This window comes from Tachypleus tridentatus, chromosome 13 (assembly GCF_004210375.1).
Source record: "Tachypleus tridentatus isolate NWPU-2018 chromosome 13, ASM421037v1, whole genome shotgun sequence".
Classification (NCBI taxonomy): Eukaryota; Metazoa; Arthropoda; class Merostomata; order Xiphosura; family Limulidae; genus Tachypleus; species Tachypleus tridentatus.
Genome location: NC_134837.1, coordinates 152296949 through 152308963, shown reverse-complemented (window position 1 = coordinate 152308963; position 12015 = coordinate 152296949). Strand labels below are relative to the sequence as shown.

Sequence of the window (12015 nt, the reverse complement as noted above, 5' to 3'; positions counted from 1 at the left end):
TAAATAAAAATTATCAAAATTTCATAGTTTAAATAGGAATGTAAACTGATATGTCATATTACTACTGTTATTTATTTAAAAAAAAAATTTTAAATGTAAGGTTTGTTAGTTTATTGTTAAAAATTGAGCTACAGACCTAGTTATCTGTACATCTGCCCCCATCTGTACCCAATTTGTATTATTATTATTATTATAAACCTGAAGGATTACCACTGAAATTTTATTATCTAATTTTGTGGAAAATCATCTACAACTTTTGACATCTTGTTAGCTATAAAAACAAGATTTGTTTGACATCTGAAATAAGTCTTGTTTGATTTTTTTTATTATGTCAGTTAAAAACTAATAATCTTACAGTGATTTACATGTGAAAACCAAAATAAAGCCTGTTTATTTTGTTAATTTGATAATTTTTCCATGAATATTACAAAGTGCAAAAATAGAGACCACATATATATTTCTGCATATATTATAAGTATGATCACAGAAAAAAAAATTTATCATCTATTTACACATAAGAAAAGCTATTGCTTATAATACTTCACATTAATATTTTTACTTGTATAAACAAACAAAATGTATAAGGCATGCAACAGATACATATTAACTTATATTTTACTGTCATATCAATTATCAATATTGGCTTTAGTAAAATGATTCATCACATGCCATACATTTACTGTGATGAAACTACTTGAAAATATCCAAATCACACATAAGGTGCAACCTTCAGCCTTGTTGCAAGATATTTGTTCGATTTTGAAAAAACTAATAAACACTGAATCTGTATTAGGTTTGGAGGATACTACCAAGCTTCATAGTAGTTCTATAAAATTTGAGTCTTTGTTGTCTCTTGGGCTTTAGCTAACTCTATAAATACCAAATGTAATATGCTAGGAAATACATTATATCATATTTTAATTTGTACAAGTCACTATTTTTTTTTCTCCAAAATAATTTTACGTACTATTTATTTACGACTTTTTCAATCATACAGCGATTGTCCATATTAATGTTACCATGTTACCAGTGGAAGAAATTAAATAAAGAACCATGACAATATGTCTACTTTATGCAAAACAATAAAAACATTACTTATAAAAACGTATTAATAAAATAAATAACCAAAACATGTCATACAGCTTCATGATAAACTTTTAAGATCTCAGGGATCCAACCTATATTGAGATGCATCTTAAAAAACTAAATCCCTGAAAATCGCCCCTGCAACTAATATAAAGGTGCAGATTGTAATACAGAAAATACAATAAACACAATATGAATAATACCAATAAAACAGCTAAAAATTACTAATGAGAAATTCCAGTATTCTTATTTTTAAGTAGAAATGAAAATTTTTACAAGCAAACTTAAGATGCAGAACTATCACATTATCAAGCAAGAGTATGTATTTTCACTCTGTTTAAGAACAAGCATAATCACAGTCAAAGAGATCTAACCTCCTCCTACCACAGTAACAATATGAAGCAACATAAAACTCAGTTAATCAAGATTCCTTCATTGTTGTGTCCTTAGAATTTCATGATCATTTTTTACCCAAATATGATTAACTAGCTAAAAATATCAGAAACAAGAAGGGTCTTCTATGATTACACTATGTAACATAAATTTTGTTCCTGGATAGTATGTGTTATTTCTTAATTGCTTATGTTGTAAAAGTACAGAAAATGGCCATTATTCCTTTCAAACAATAATAAAACAACATATGAATCAAGATTTACATGTATTTATACTAAAGTTATACAAAAATGAGCAAAGATGTTTAGAAGTGAGTAGTTTTTGAGATTTACAACTGTAATGTAAATCACTTTCACGTATCAGCCCTCAAATATAGTCTCCTATCATGTTTTTGTTATATGCTCCCAGGTCACAAAAGTAAAGTTTGAAGAGAAAAATAAGTCTTTTCCATTTACTTTGAGAAATTGGGAAATAACATTTTCTGCTCAGGAACAACAAAAAGTAAACATTTTGTTGCATAGTGTTAGTAATAAGTTATATTTTAGTTCTAATGTAAACAGTTAATTTATTTTTCAACAGTTATTACTAATGTTTTAGCAATGAAATATCATTCTGATCTGAGCACACTGCATTAATAACATAGACTGGTTTCTTCTTATAGCATATTTTATAATTGGTTATTTAGAATAAATGTCATAATTATGCAAAACAATCATATTATCAGAATAAGGAACATTCTAGTAACAAACTCACTAAAACTTCCACAATAGACCCAACAGCACAAGGGTCAATTCCTGAGTATAGAATCTTGGAGAGCTCTGGATAGACCATTATTTTCAGTGAACAACCAGGAATAATGTCTTCTTTGTTATAAACTATTAACTGTAGAAAACAAAGAATGTACTCAGAGCTTGATGGAGATAGTTGGCTTTGAAAGACAGCAAAAAAAAAAACAAACTATTCCAAGCTATCATTTTTATGTTAAGCACTAAAATAAATGTAGCAGTTAAAAAGTTTACCTACATTTGACGACCTACAAGTAAATGTAAACAACAAAAAAAAAAAATCCTGAAAGAACAATTGATTATAACTGACAATCTTGACATATTTTTTTAAAAAACAGTTTTAAACTTTTAATAATAATTTTCATTAACAGTTACGTTAAATATACGTGCATCTAAAAACAAGCTTAAGTAACAAAATTATGATACCTTAAATATAACTAAAATGCCATTTCTGTCTAGCATTAATTACTAAGATTGCAGAGAATTTAGAGTTCACTATTATTATAAAGCTAATGTTAAAATTCCTATGTAAATATATAATTATATGAAACTTCCTATTTTAAAATTCACCAGAAATTGCAACAACAATGGAACTGTACTGAATTTTTTTTTTAATATTTTATTTTACTGAAAGATACACTAATAAATGTCTTAATACACATACTATTTTTTTTTTTTCTTAAGTATGAAAAATACACTGTATTCAGCTAATACTTTTATTATTTTTACAAGCTTGGAATTATTTTATTTTTATTTTATTCCTAGTAATCAGTTAATCTACTCCAAAAATACACTTTTCAATTCATTTAAACAAATATTTCATGGACTTGTGATAAAAGACAACTTTAATGGCTGAATGAAGTACAGTCGTTCTACTTTTTATTATTCTTAACTTACCAAACCTTTTCAAAATAAAAAACAATATACAAAAATACAATTAATATTTTATTTCTTCTTACATCGTGCATTCCTGTTTCATTAGGGATAAAAAACCAGTTCCTCCATTACGAGATAAACTTAACTGACATTCAATTTTTCCACTTGAACTTCGAACCTCTGCCTTTAGTTGCTTTTGGTCCACAAATTTATCTAGAAATTGGATTTTGAAATGTGCCTATGAACAAAATACATAAAAAAAAATATTTAGTTTTATCACCCTCATTTCATATAACTTTTATCAACATCACTTCATATATTTCCATTTTGAAGATGGCAAGTAATTAGAATTTCTTCTTCTTAATCACCAGTTATACAAATTAGTCTATTTTTTTCCCATAACTTACTACAAAACTGTATGTGGTACCATAGTACCACTGGAATTTTTGTATTGGCTTGTTTAGAATTCGATATGCATTAAATCAGTGATTTGCCTTTAAGTAAAATGTTTAACAAGAAACAAATATTTTTAATCATACATTTAGTTAAAAATATATTTAAATCATATTTTTGGTTGAAAAATACCCATGCTTTTAAATAACAAGTTCTGCACTTATCAAATAAGAAATGTGAAAAGTATACACAGTAATAAAAAGCAAAACAGAAGTACTTCCTCCTTTTGTTATCCTTCCTTCCCACAGTTCCTCATCTGCCCATGGAAAAGACCAAGATCACTAAATTAAATTCATGGCTTCCTGCCATAACAGTACTGTTTATAATTTCCCGAAAATCATTACTAACAATATATTATACCCTTTGAGTAAAAAGCTTAATATCCTTTTGAAATCTTGCTGCAACATTTCCCACTGTTAACACTATTTTGCAACCTATTTCCTCTACTCTACATATGATAGCCTTCAATTTCTCATCACAAACTATACAAGCATATTAACTATCTTCACTATTAGCTTCTTTAAATGTATACCTGCCTTACGCCTCACGTTATTCACAGGACAATTTTAAAAGCACCCAAGTATCATATGTAATATACAAAACTACATTTATTTGATATGTACCTAATTTTCATGAACAAGGCAATAGGAACTGGTTGTTTTAGTTCAACATACGAGATTAGAATAGGGCTTCATATAAGCAACACGCATGATACTAAAAGTACATGTATGATGATAAGCAATGTCACTATCACTTAAGAGAAAATGTAAACCTAAGATTTTTAGGTGATAAACTTCTCTACTCCATTCTCTTCCAATAAAACTAGAATGTACTTCACTCATACCTACTTGAGTATGTAAGTCAAATAAGCATATCCATAAGATCCATTAACTACCCTAAAACATGGAAGGGGTTAAAATTACATATCAATCCTTAGTTAATAAATAAAATGCACTCATTTCACTAATTCCACTCTATAAACTATAAGTGCTTAACACCTATGCTACTGTTAACCATTTTAGTCTACTAACAACTTAAATAAACCTAATGTTTGGGAATAACAAACATATTAAACTACTTCACAATAAAGTGATTAAGTTTATCTTTAAAATATGCAAGTAACAACTAGTATTTAGATGATATTCATGTAATGATACAATGGAGTTAACCTCTTTTATAGATTACCAATAAATAAGCTCAACTTGCAAGGTTCACTTCCCCAATATGAATCTTTATGCTAAAACTAACCAAACTTAACTTTTAGATTAATTACTTATGCCCTTTTTAATAATTTGATTTTTCTTTTTGCCTATTTCTATTAAGTTTTAGAAAATGCTAAGTTCCTTCTTTTTTAATGTTGATATCAGTAAACATTTATAAGTGCTTATTTTGAAACTTACAGGTTTATTAATGTGGACATTGTTTAAATCAATTCCTTTTATTCTGATATATTCTTTAGGCTTCTTGCACGGCTTCACCCATTGAAAACGTGCTACATAAGCCATGACTCCTAAATGTTCCACTTCTATATCTGCTAGTTCTCTTGCTTTCAGTAATGGTTCAACTCCTAGGTTCCTTCCCGCAGCAATAGCTAAACGAAGTATTACAAGATCACGCTTAAAGCAAATTACAAGTATTAGGTAATTTTTCTTACTGATCCAGATTTCACTTTAAAGTTTGGGTAGTGGTTAACTAACTTGGAAAAGGGGAACTCCCAATAGTGAATGCATTATTTATAAACTTTCATGTGCAAGTAGTCATTTAAAATTAGTAAAATTTATCCTGTTTTATCACTTTTCTTTTTTGCATTAGTGAACTTGATTCATTAGAAATTAGTACGATCAAGTAATACCCAGAAACAAATAGAGATGGGTGATAAAGCATTCAGTTCAATTTACAAATAATTATAGATAACAAAAACATCTTTACTATTTAAAGCACCTTACATTTTCCCAAACTAAACAAAAAAAAAAATTAGCTTAGAAAGTTAACATTCTTACCTTGTTGTAAATTTTTCTCCCACTGAGAGTGATCTTGACTGAGATTTGTATAACCCCTAATAGTAGCTCCCAGAGATTGTGCTAATGCACATAATGCCAACCCATCATTCCAGTCAGTCTAAAAGAATTTTGAACAAAACTTCAATATTTACTAATATTTCATACTTTTTTTTACATTTGCAATACAAATTATAATTTAAGGTTTTTAATATATGTAGCAAATGAAAATGATTTGAAAGTACTATCAAAAGATACACAACTTCTATCTAAAATGTACTGTAATTTAAAGTTCTAAATAACTTAGTAAGAATTTGATAAAATAATACTTTTAATAAATTTTATTCTATGTAATTGATTTTCAAGTTGATTATTTTGAGATTAACAACTGAAAAGTTGATAACAAGTAAAATTTTAGGAGTTACTTAAATTTACTTGCAGAGCTCTTACTATGTACAACTAAGTAACCTTCTTGCACTCCACTTTTTTGAATGTGGATGTAAGTAAAGTATTTCACATGACACACAATTATAAACTAATCCAGCTTTCATTTATGCATAACTGAGCCATAAATCATGCAAAAAATTGGCTTAGTTCCAATATTATTTATCTTATTGGTTACTCGTGAAATACCAAGTTTCTGAACACTGTAGTAAAATCAAAGTAATTCATAAATTTCATGTTAGCCATAAAATTAACCCATAAGACCATATTTTCAAACTTTTAAAAAATATTTAATGAATATTTACTTCAAAATTTATATTTTGAAAACATTATTAGAAAGTAATATAGAGAACCATCTATACTAAACGATAATTACAGTAAAGTTCTCTATGTGAAGCTGTGGAAGTTGTTTCTGAACCCAGCTTAAAGTAGCTTGGTACCCTGGACTGTCCTCCTTCATATAATATGAAAGATAGGTCATCCCAGATAGCTCATCCAAATTAGGACTTGCAAGATCATCTGGAGTTAAAATCATAGGGATGTAAAATTCTTTTTTTGCTAGCTCCATAGCTGCTTTACAGTTTTTCTCCCTACAACAACAACAAAAAATCTTTATCAATACATATTAAATAAATAAAAACTAATAAATATTTAAAGACAAAAAAAATCTGTGGTTTGATTCACCTAGAAGATCAACAATTTTCTTCAATAACAAACTTTTATACATATACATGCAAAACAATAAGAATTTAAAAGAAAATTGTAAATTATAATCAAAACTTTTGTTGAATACACTTATCTCAAGAGAAAATGGAACAGTTTTAACTCTAAACTTATCATTGTACTAACTGATCATTGCTTAAACTTACCCAAATAACACAAGATTTGTTTTACACTAGATTTAGACTTCATCACTAAGACCACATTATCCACACCCATTACTCCCAGAAGCTGCAGTCCATAATAATTTTAAATCCAGAACATAAAATGCTATTAAAATTATCGTGTTCAAAATAGTGAGAGTTTTATCTGACCCTAAAAACAAAAATTCTGAATGAAAATAAACTTTGAAAAAAAAATTATAAAATATCAATATTGTAAAATATATGCCTTATAATTCTTTACACCATTATTTCATACATTAAAATCAGCTGTCTCATCTTACAGCTTGCTTTTGGGCAGTATTTCTCCAGATCTTAAAAACAACATATAACACTGAACCTTGATGACAAAAATTTTTTTTCTCTCCTAAAGAAATATTACACAGGTGTCAGTCAAAATAAAACATGAAAATAAAATATTTGTGACAAGTGCCATGAAAGAAAGAAAGCATGACCCAATATTTTGGTTGAAATGTTAACCATATTATAACCAATCATGTACAGAACATTATTCCTACTTTTTTAAATTTTCTTTTTACAAAATCTAACTTATTCTTTGTACTTATCAAAATTTTTAATGGGATTTCTAGCCTGTGTGTCTCTTTTAGCTAAATTACATCTCTTTCCCAATGCCTCCTGCTTTACTAATATACTAATTTCACAGAGTGAAAAGAAGTAATTGATTTATCAAGTTATAGTCTTATGTCAATATGAAAGACCAAGTTCAACTTTTTTTTTTTTATCTTCAGATTTATCAAATTCACTGTGAAGTTTTTAAAGCAAAGCTTAATCACAGTTTAGAAGATTTGCAAATAATTCAAACAAGGAAACTGAGATAGCCATTCTTCTTTAATGGCTTTTTTTTCTAAATTTTATTTCTACTTAACCAAAGAGGGAAAAACTTACTTTTCTCTAGGGTTCAGTGATCTCCAGTTTGGACAGAGTCCAGGGCAGCAATAATCTATTAAAGCACTGGAAGAAAGAAGTAAATTAATGAGCTTATGATGTCACATTTATCTGAATAACAATTATTACAAGAGAAATGTCATAGATAAAAATTATAATCTGTATAGCAATGTACACATTGTTTTAATAAGAAAAATATAAATATTTATACAAAATTAAACAGGCTTTCATGTCTTAAAATATGGTTGATGTTTTCTTTATAATTTTAACCAAGATCACAGGGAGAAATCATAGACGTTTGTAGAGATATAAACTACAGAAGCGTTTGGTTCTTTGGAGCCAGGAAAACAGATTGAGCATTTGTACAATATAAAAATGTTATACACTATGATGATGATATCAAAAGAAGCTAATAATATTATTAACACTGTTATTTCTAAATATCTTCATAAGTTTTTGTAAAATTATGCCATTTAATATAATACATGAATAAAGAGAGGAAAATGTTGATTTTTTAAATATATTATTTGTATCTTTTTTGTGTAGCAATATAGAAGTTTAATATATAACACGGTAACTGTAATTAATTGTTTTTTTAATACAAAATTTTTCGAAAAATGTTCGATTCAAAATTATAAACCAAAATACAAAATCCAAGACTAAAATTATTTATTGTTTATATTTTCATTCAAAGAAAAAACAGCAAAAATTCAAGAATTTCCACAGATCCACATTCATAAAACAAGTGCAGGAATAAGTACCTCAAGAAAGCACAATATGTAATATTACTTAATTCACTTACCTCAGTGCTATACCACTGTTCCAATCTGTTGTGAAGTTCGTAATCTTAAGGTCTGGTAATGTTGCCTGGAGCCAAGCTAACATCAATTTTTTTGGGGGGAAGCTGGTTCGGCCAATCTGATACCTCAGTATTAACGCCCATATAAGACCTAAGATGAGCTTAAGATTTCCTTCTACTATATCAGTATTACCTGAAATATTAATCATAATATTATTGAAAATACTAAGAAGTCAAAAATTTCAAACAATTTATGCTAAACGCTAGTATAATAGACTTAAAAACAAACTCCCTGTATAAAGTGTGTCCAGCTTACTAAAGCGTTAATGGAAAATATGAAGGGGAGTGGTCAACTTATATCAATATTTAATGTTTCTGATGTATAGTTCTCAACATTAAGTAGTCAAGCTTATTGCTTAACGACAGTTGTAAGAGCTCAAACATGACATTTGTTTTATATGTCAAATAACTATACAATAGTAAATACCCAGTTAAAAATGAAACGTTGAAAAACATTAGATGGACATACAGAAACAAGTATTTAAATATATTAAGTTTTTGTTGTTGTTGTTCTTTTGTCATTATAACGAAAATAATTTCTTAACTAATCCTCCTACCTTAAAAATCGTTTTAAATTATTTCATAAAACATTAATACAAAGACAACTGAGTGTGTAAATGGTTCTTTACCCAATGTAGTTTAATACAGTGAATGTCCACAAACAGTGCATTATTCATTTCTTTGCTCTACATTTTGAATACTTCAATACAGTTTTATTAATTTGGATATAAAACAGTTTAGGCTACATCTTCGTTTAAATAACTTCCACAATAAGAATGAAAATTTTCAATAGTAACCGATTTAATTTTATCATGTCATTTCCTTTAACAAATTAAAGTTGTTCAATATTCGAACGAACTCTTCTTGGCAGAACCTACAATAATTAGTACGAAAAATGTTTACACACAAAAATATTAAGCCCGAATATTGTTACGGAAGAATGAATTTAATCATTACAAACAGAAATCTAAGAAACGTGTATTTATTTAACTATACTAACTGCCACTGATTGTTAGTTTCACTGAATATATAACTAGTTCCGATTGAAGTTATTAATTAGCTTGAAAAAGTGGTATTTAAAACAGTAGTGCGTTGCGCCTTTATTAATGAAACAATTTTTACCAAGTACATCTTTGTATTATTATTATTATTATTATATGTCAAAGATGACAGACAGTTTAATATTTTTATGATACAACTTATACAAATACAGTACGAAGTGTAGTATTACACACGTAACACAGTGTAAAGTGCACGGTGATGTCGGCCTTCGACAAGTTACGAGAAAACAGGGCTTCACATTCCTTGCATGCCCTCGTTTCAGACAGGTTTTCTACAATTCATGAAAACACCCCTTTGCACCCCTACCCGCTCCTTTCGTTAGTTGTTACCGAGATCAAATTGAATATAAACACAACTATTCTCTCCTTTTTGGACTCTATCCAGGTAGAAAGTATCTCAACCTTGAATCGAACACTTAGTTTTGGGACAGCTCTTTGTCCAAACTCCATGCTTGTGAACAAGGTGTATGTATGTACTTCCTTTGTCACACGGTAACCTTTCAGGATTTAAAAAAAAAAACACACAAAAAACCTGACTTTTCTTATATACTGGTATATGAATTATCGCTCGTTTTGGTATACCTTTAAACATCTGAAAACAAAAGTAAACGCCAGTTGTAAAGTTTAAGTTACTATAACAAGGAAAAAAAACAAAAATAGATATTGAAAGGAATCTTGAAATTATAAAACTATTACTTCCTTCTTTCCTTTGCCAACTATAAAAACTAAGTATTATTGATATTTGTAAAAAATCGACCTCTGTCAAACTCTCACTGTCTATGCTTACAGATAAAATTATTTTCCCTATGCTATGTTTACCTTAGACGCGTAATAATGAGTAAAAGAAAAAAAAACAGACGTCTGCATAGGTTGAATGAGTGTTTTGGGTCATTATCTTCTCGGTAGTACAGAATTCTTTACCAATAATGCCCAAACCATTGGGTATACTATGATGTTACTATTGGAAGTTCAGAATAAAGCTATACAATGGACTATCTATGATTTGCTTATCACGAGTATTTTTTTGGAAATGTCAGTCTCTTGACAATATCTGGAAATCGAAGTAAAAGTTTCTTTAAATAGTACACAAGCAAATATTCCATTATCGCCGAGTCTTCCTGATATTGTAGATCTGGAAACTTTTCCGTCATTTGATACACGGTTGTTTATCTCATGCTTGAAATCAGCGAGTTTTCCTTCTGTCCCGAAGGATGAATAAACAAAGTTACTTAACATCAATATTGAGATTAGGGGTTCTGCCTTTTACTTTACTTTTTCAAATATACTTGTTTCGATCGCATAATATAGAATATATCCGAGAGTATTTGAGAAGAATTTCAAGCAATATATCGGAGCCCAAATAGCATCACGTAAAGTTTTTATGTAAACTCTTTGCTTTACTCACAATTCTCTACGCTTTTTGAGAATGACGTGTCAAACACACATACATATATACATGTTGAACACTTGTTTTTATCAAGTTTATTAGTTGAATGCTATTAAAATTGCTTTCTTTTGGCATATACTGGTATCATATGCTAGTTCCTTTCTATATAGTTAAGACACTGCAGGAAGGTAACATGAGAGTTATTCCAGGTACTAACTTTGATCAACATGTTCATTCAAGCAGAAAGTACCCTTATGACATGCCCTTGGTACAAGTATATGGGAATTTTAAAGAATGATAAGTATTATCACCGTGGCTCATTAAATTGTCAACAGGGATCAGTGAAGCATTACCATAGTGTTGAAACTTACATACTGAAATGTTATGGAAGAATTAGCCCTATAAAATGGAAAGAATGGCAAAATATTATCTTGTCCTAACACTTTTGCATAGTACTGTAAAACAACATATGATAAAAAAATACACTCTAACGTTGTTGTGTTTGTTTTGTATCATTGATACAGCTATAAATACAAAGAATTCTGGATGACAACCGTTTTCGCCATGCTAGTTTCTAGTAGCAATGTTTGTTTTTGTTACACGCGTTTTTTATTGTTGCCGTTTTTTTCTGTAAAAAGAACAAAAAGCGAACAAATAATAAAATAAAATAACACTTCGAATGCACTTTCATAAATTTTTAAGTGTTTAATACTCCTTAAATGAATTTCATACAAGGTTTTGTCAAATTCAAGTTTTTCTGCAAAATTACAAGGCAAAATCAATTGTAACTAAATTTCGAGTTTTCACAATGGCTCAGATATAGTTCAGAGAGTTTTCCAGGCCTTTGCGAATCACGTACTTCATTACATAGACGAAACTTGAAACTA

At 28.6% G+C, this 12015-nt stretch overlaps 1 pseudogene across 1 annotated transcript in view; it reads right to left on the bottom strand.

The window, feature by feature from the left end:
* The window catches only part of LOC143236769 (filamin-A-like), a 99019-nt pseudogene that overhangs the window by 66517 nt on the left and 20487 nt on the right, over positions 1-12015 (bottom strand). The window contains exons 2-8 of the transcript XR_013019743.1: positions 8624-8813; positions 7822-7887; positions 6411-6624; positions 5594-5711; positions 4994-5184; positions 3224-3378; positions 2233-2361 (exon numbers count right to left, since the gene is read on the bottom strand). The product of XR_013019743.1 is annotated as a filamin-A-like (transcript). The remainder of the gene's footprint in view (positions 1-2232; positions 2362-3223; positions 3379-4993; positions 5185-5593; positions 5712-6410; positions 6625-7821; positions 7888-8623; positions 8814-12015) is intronic.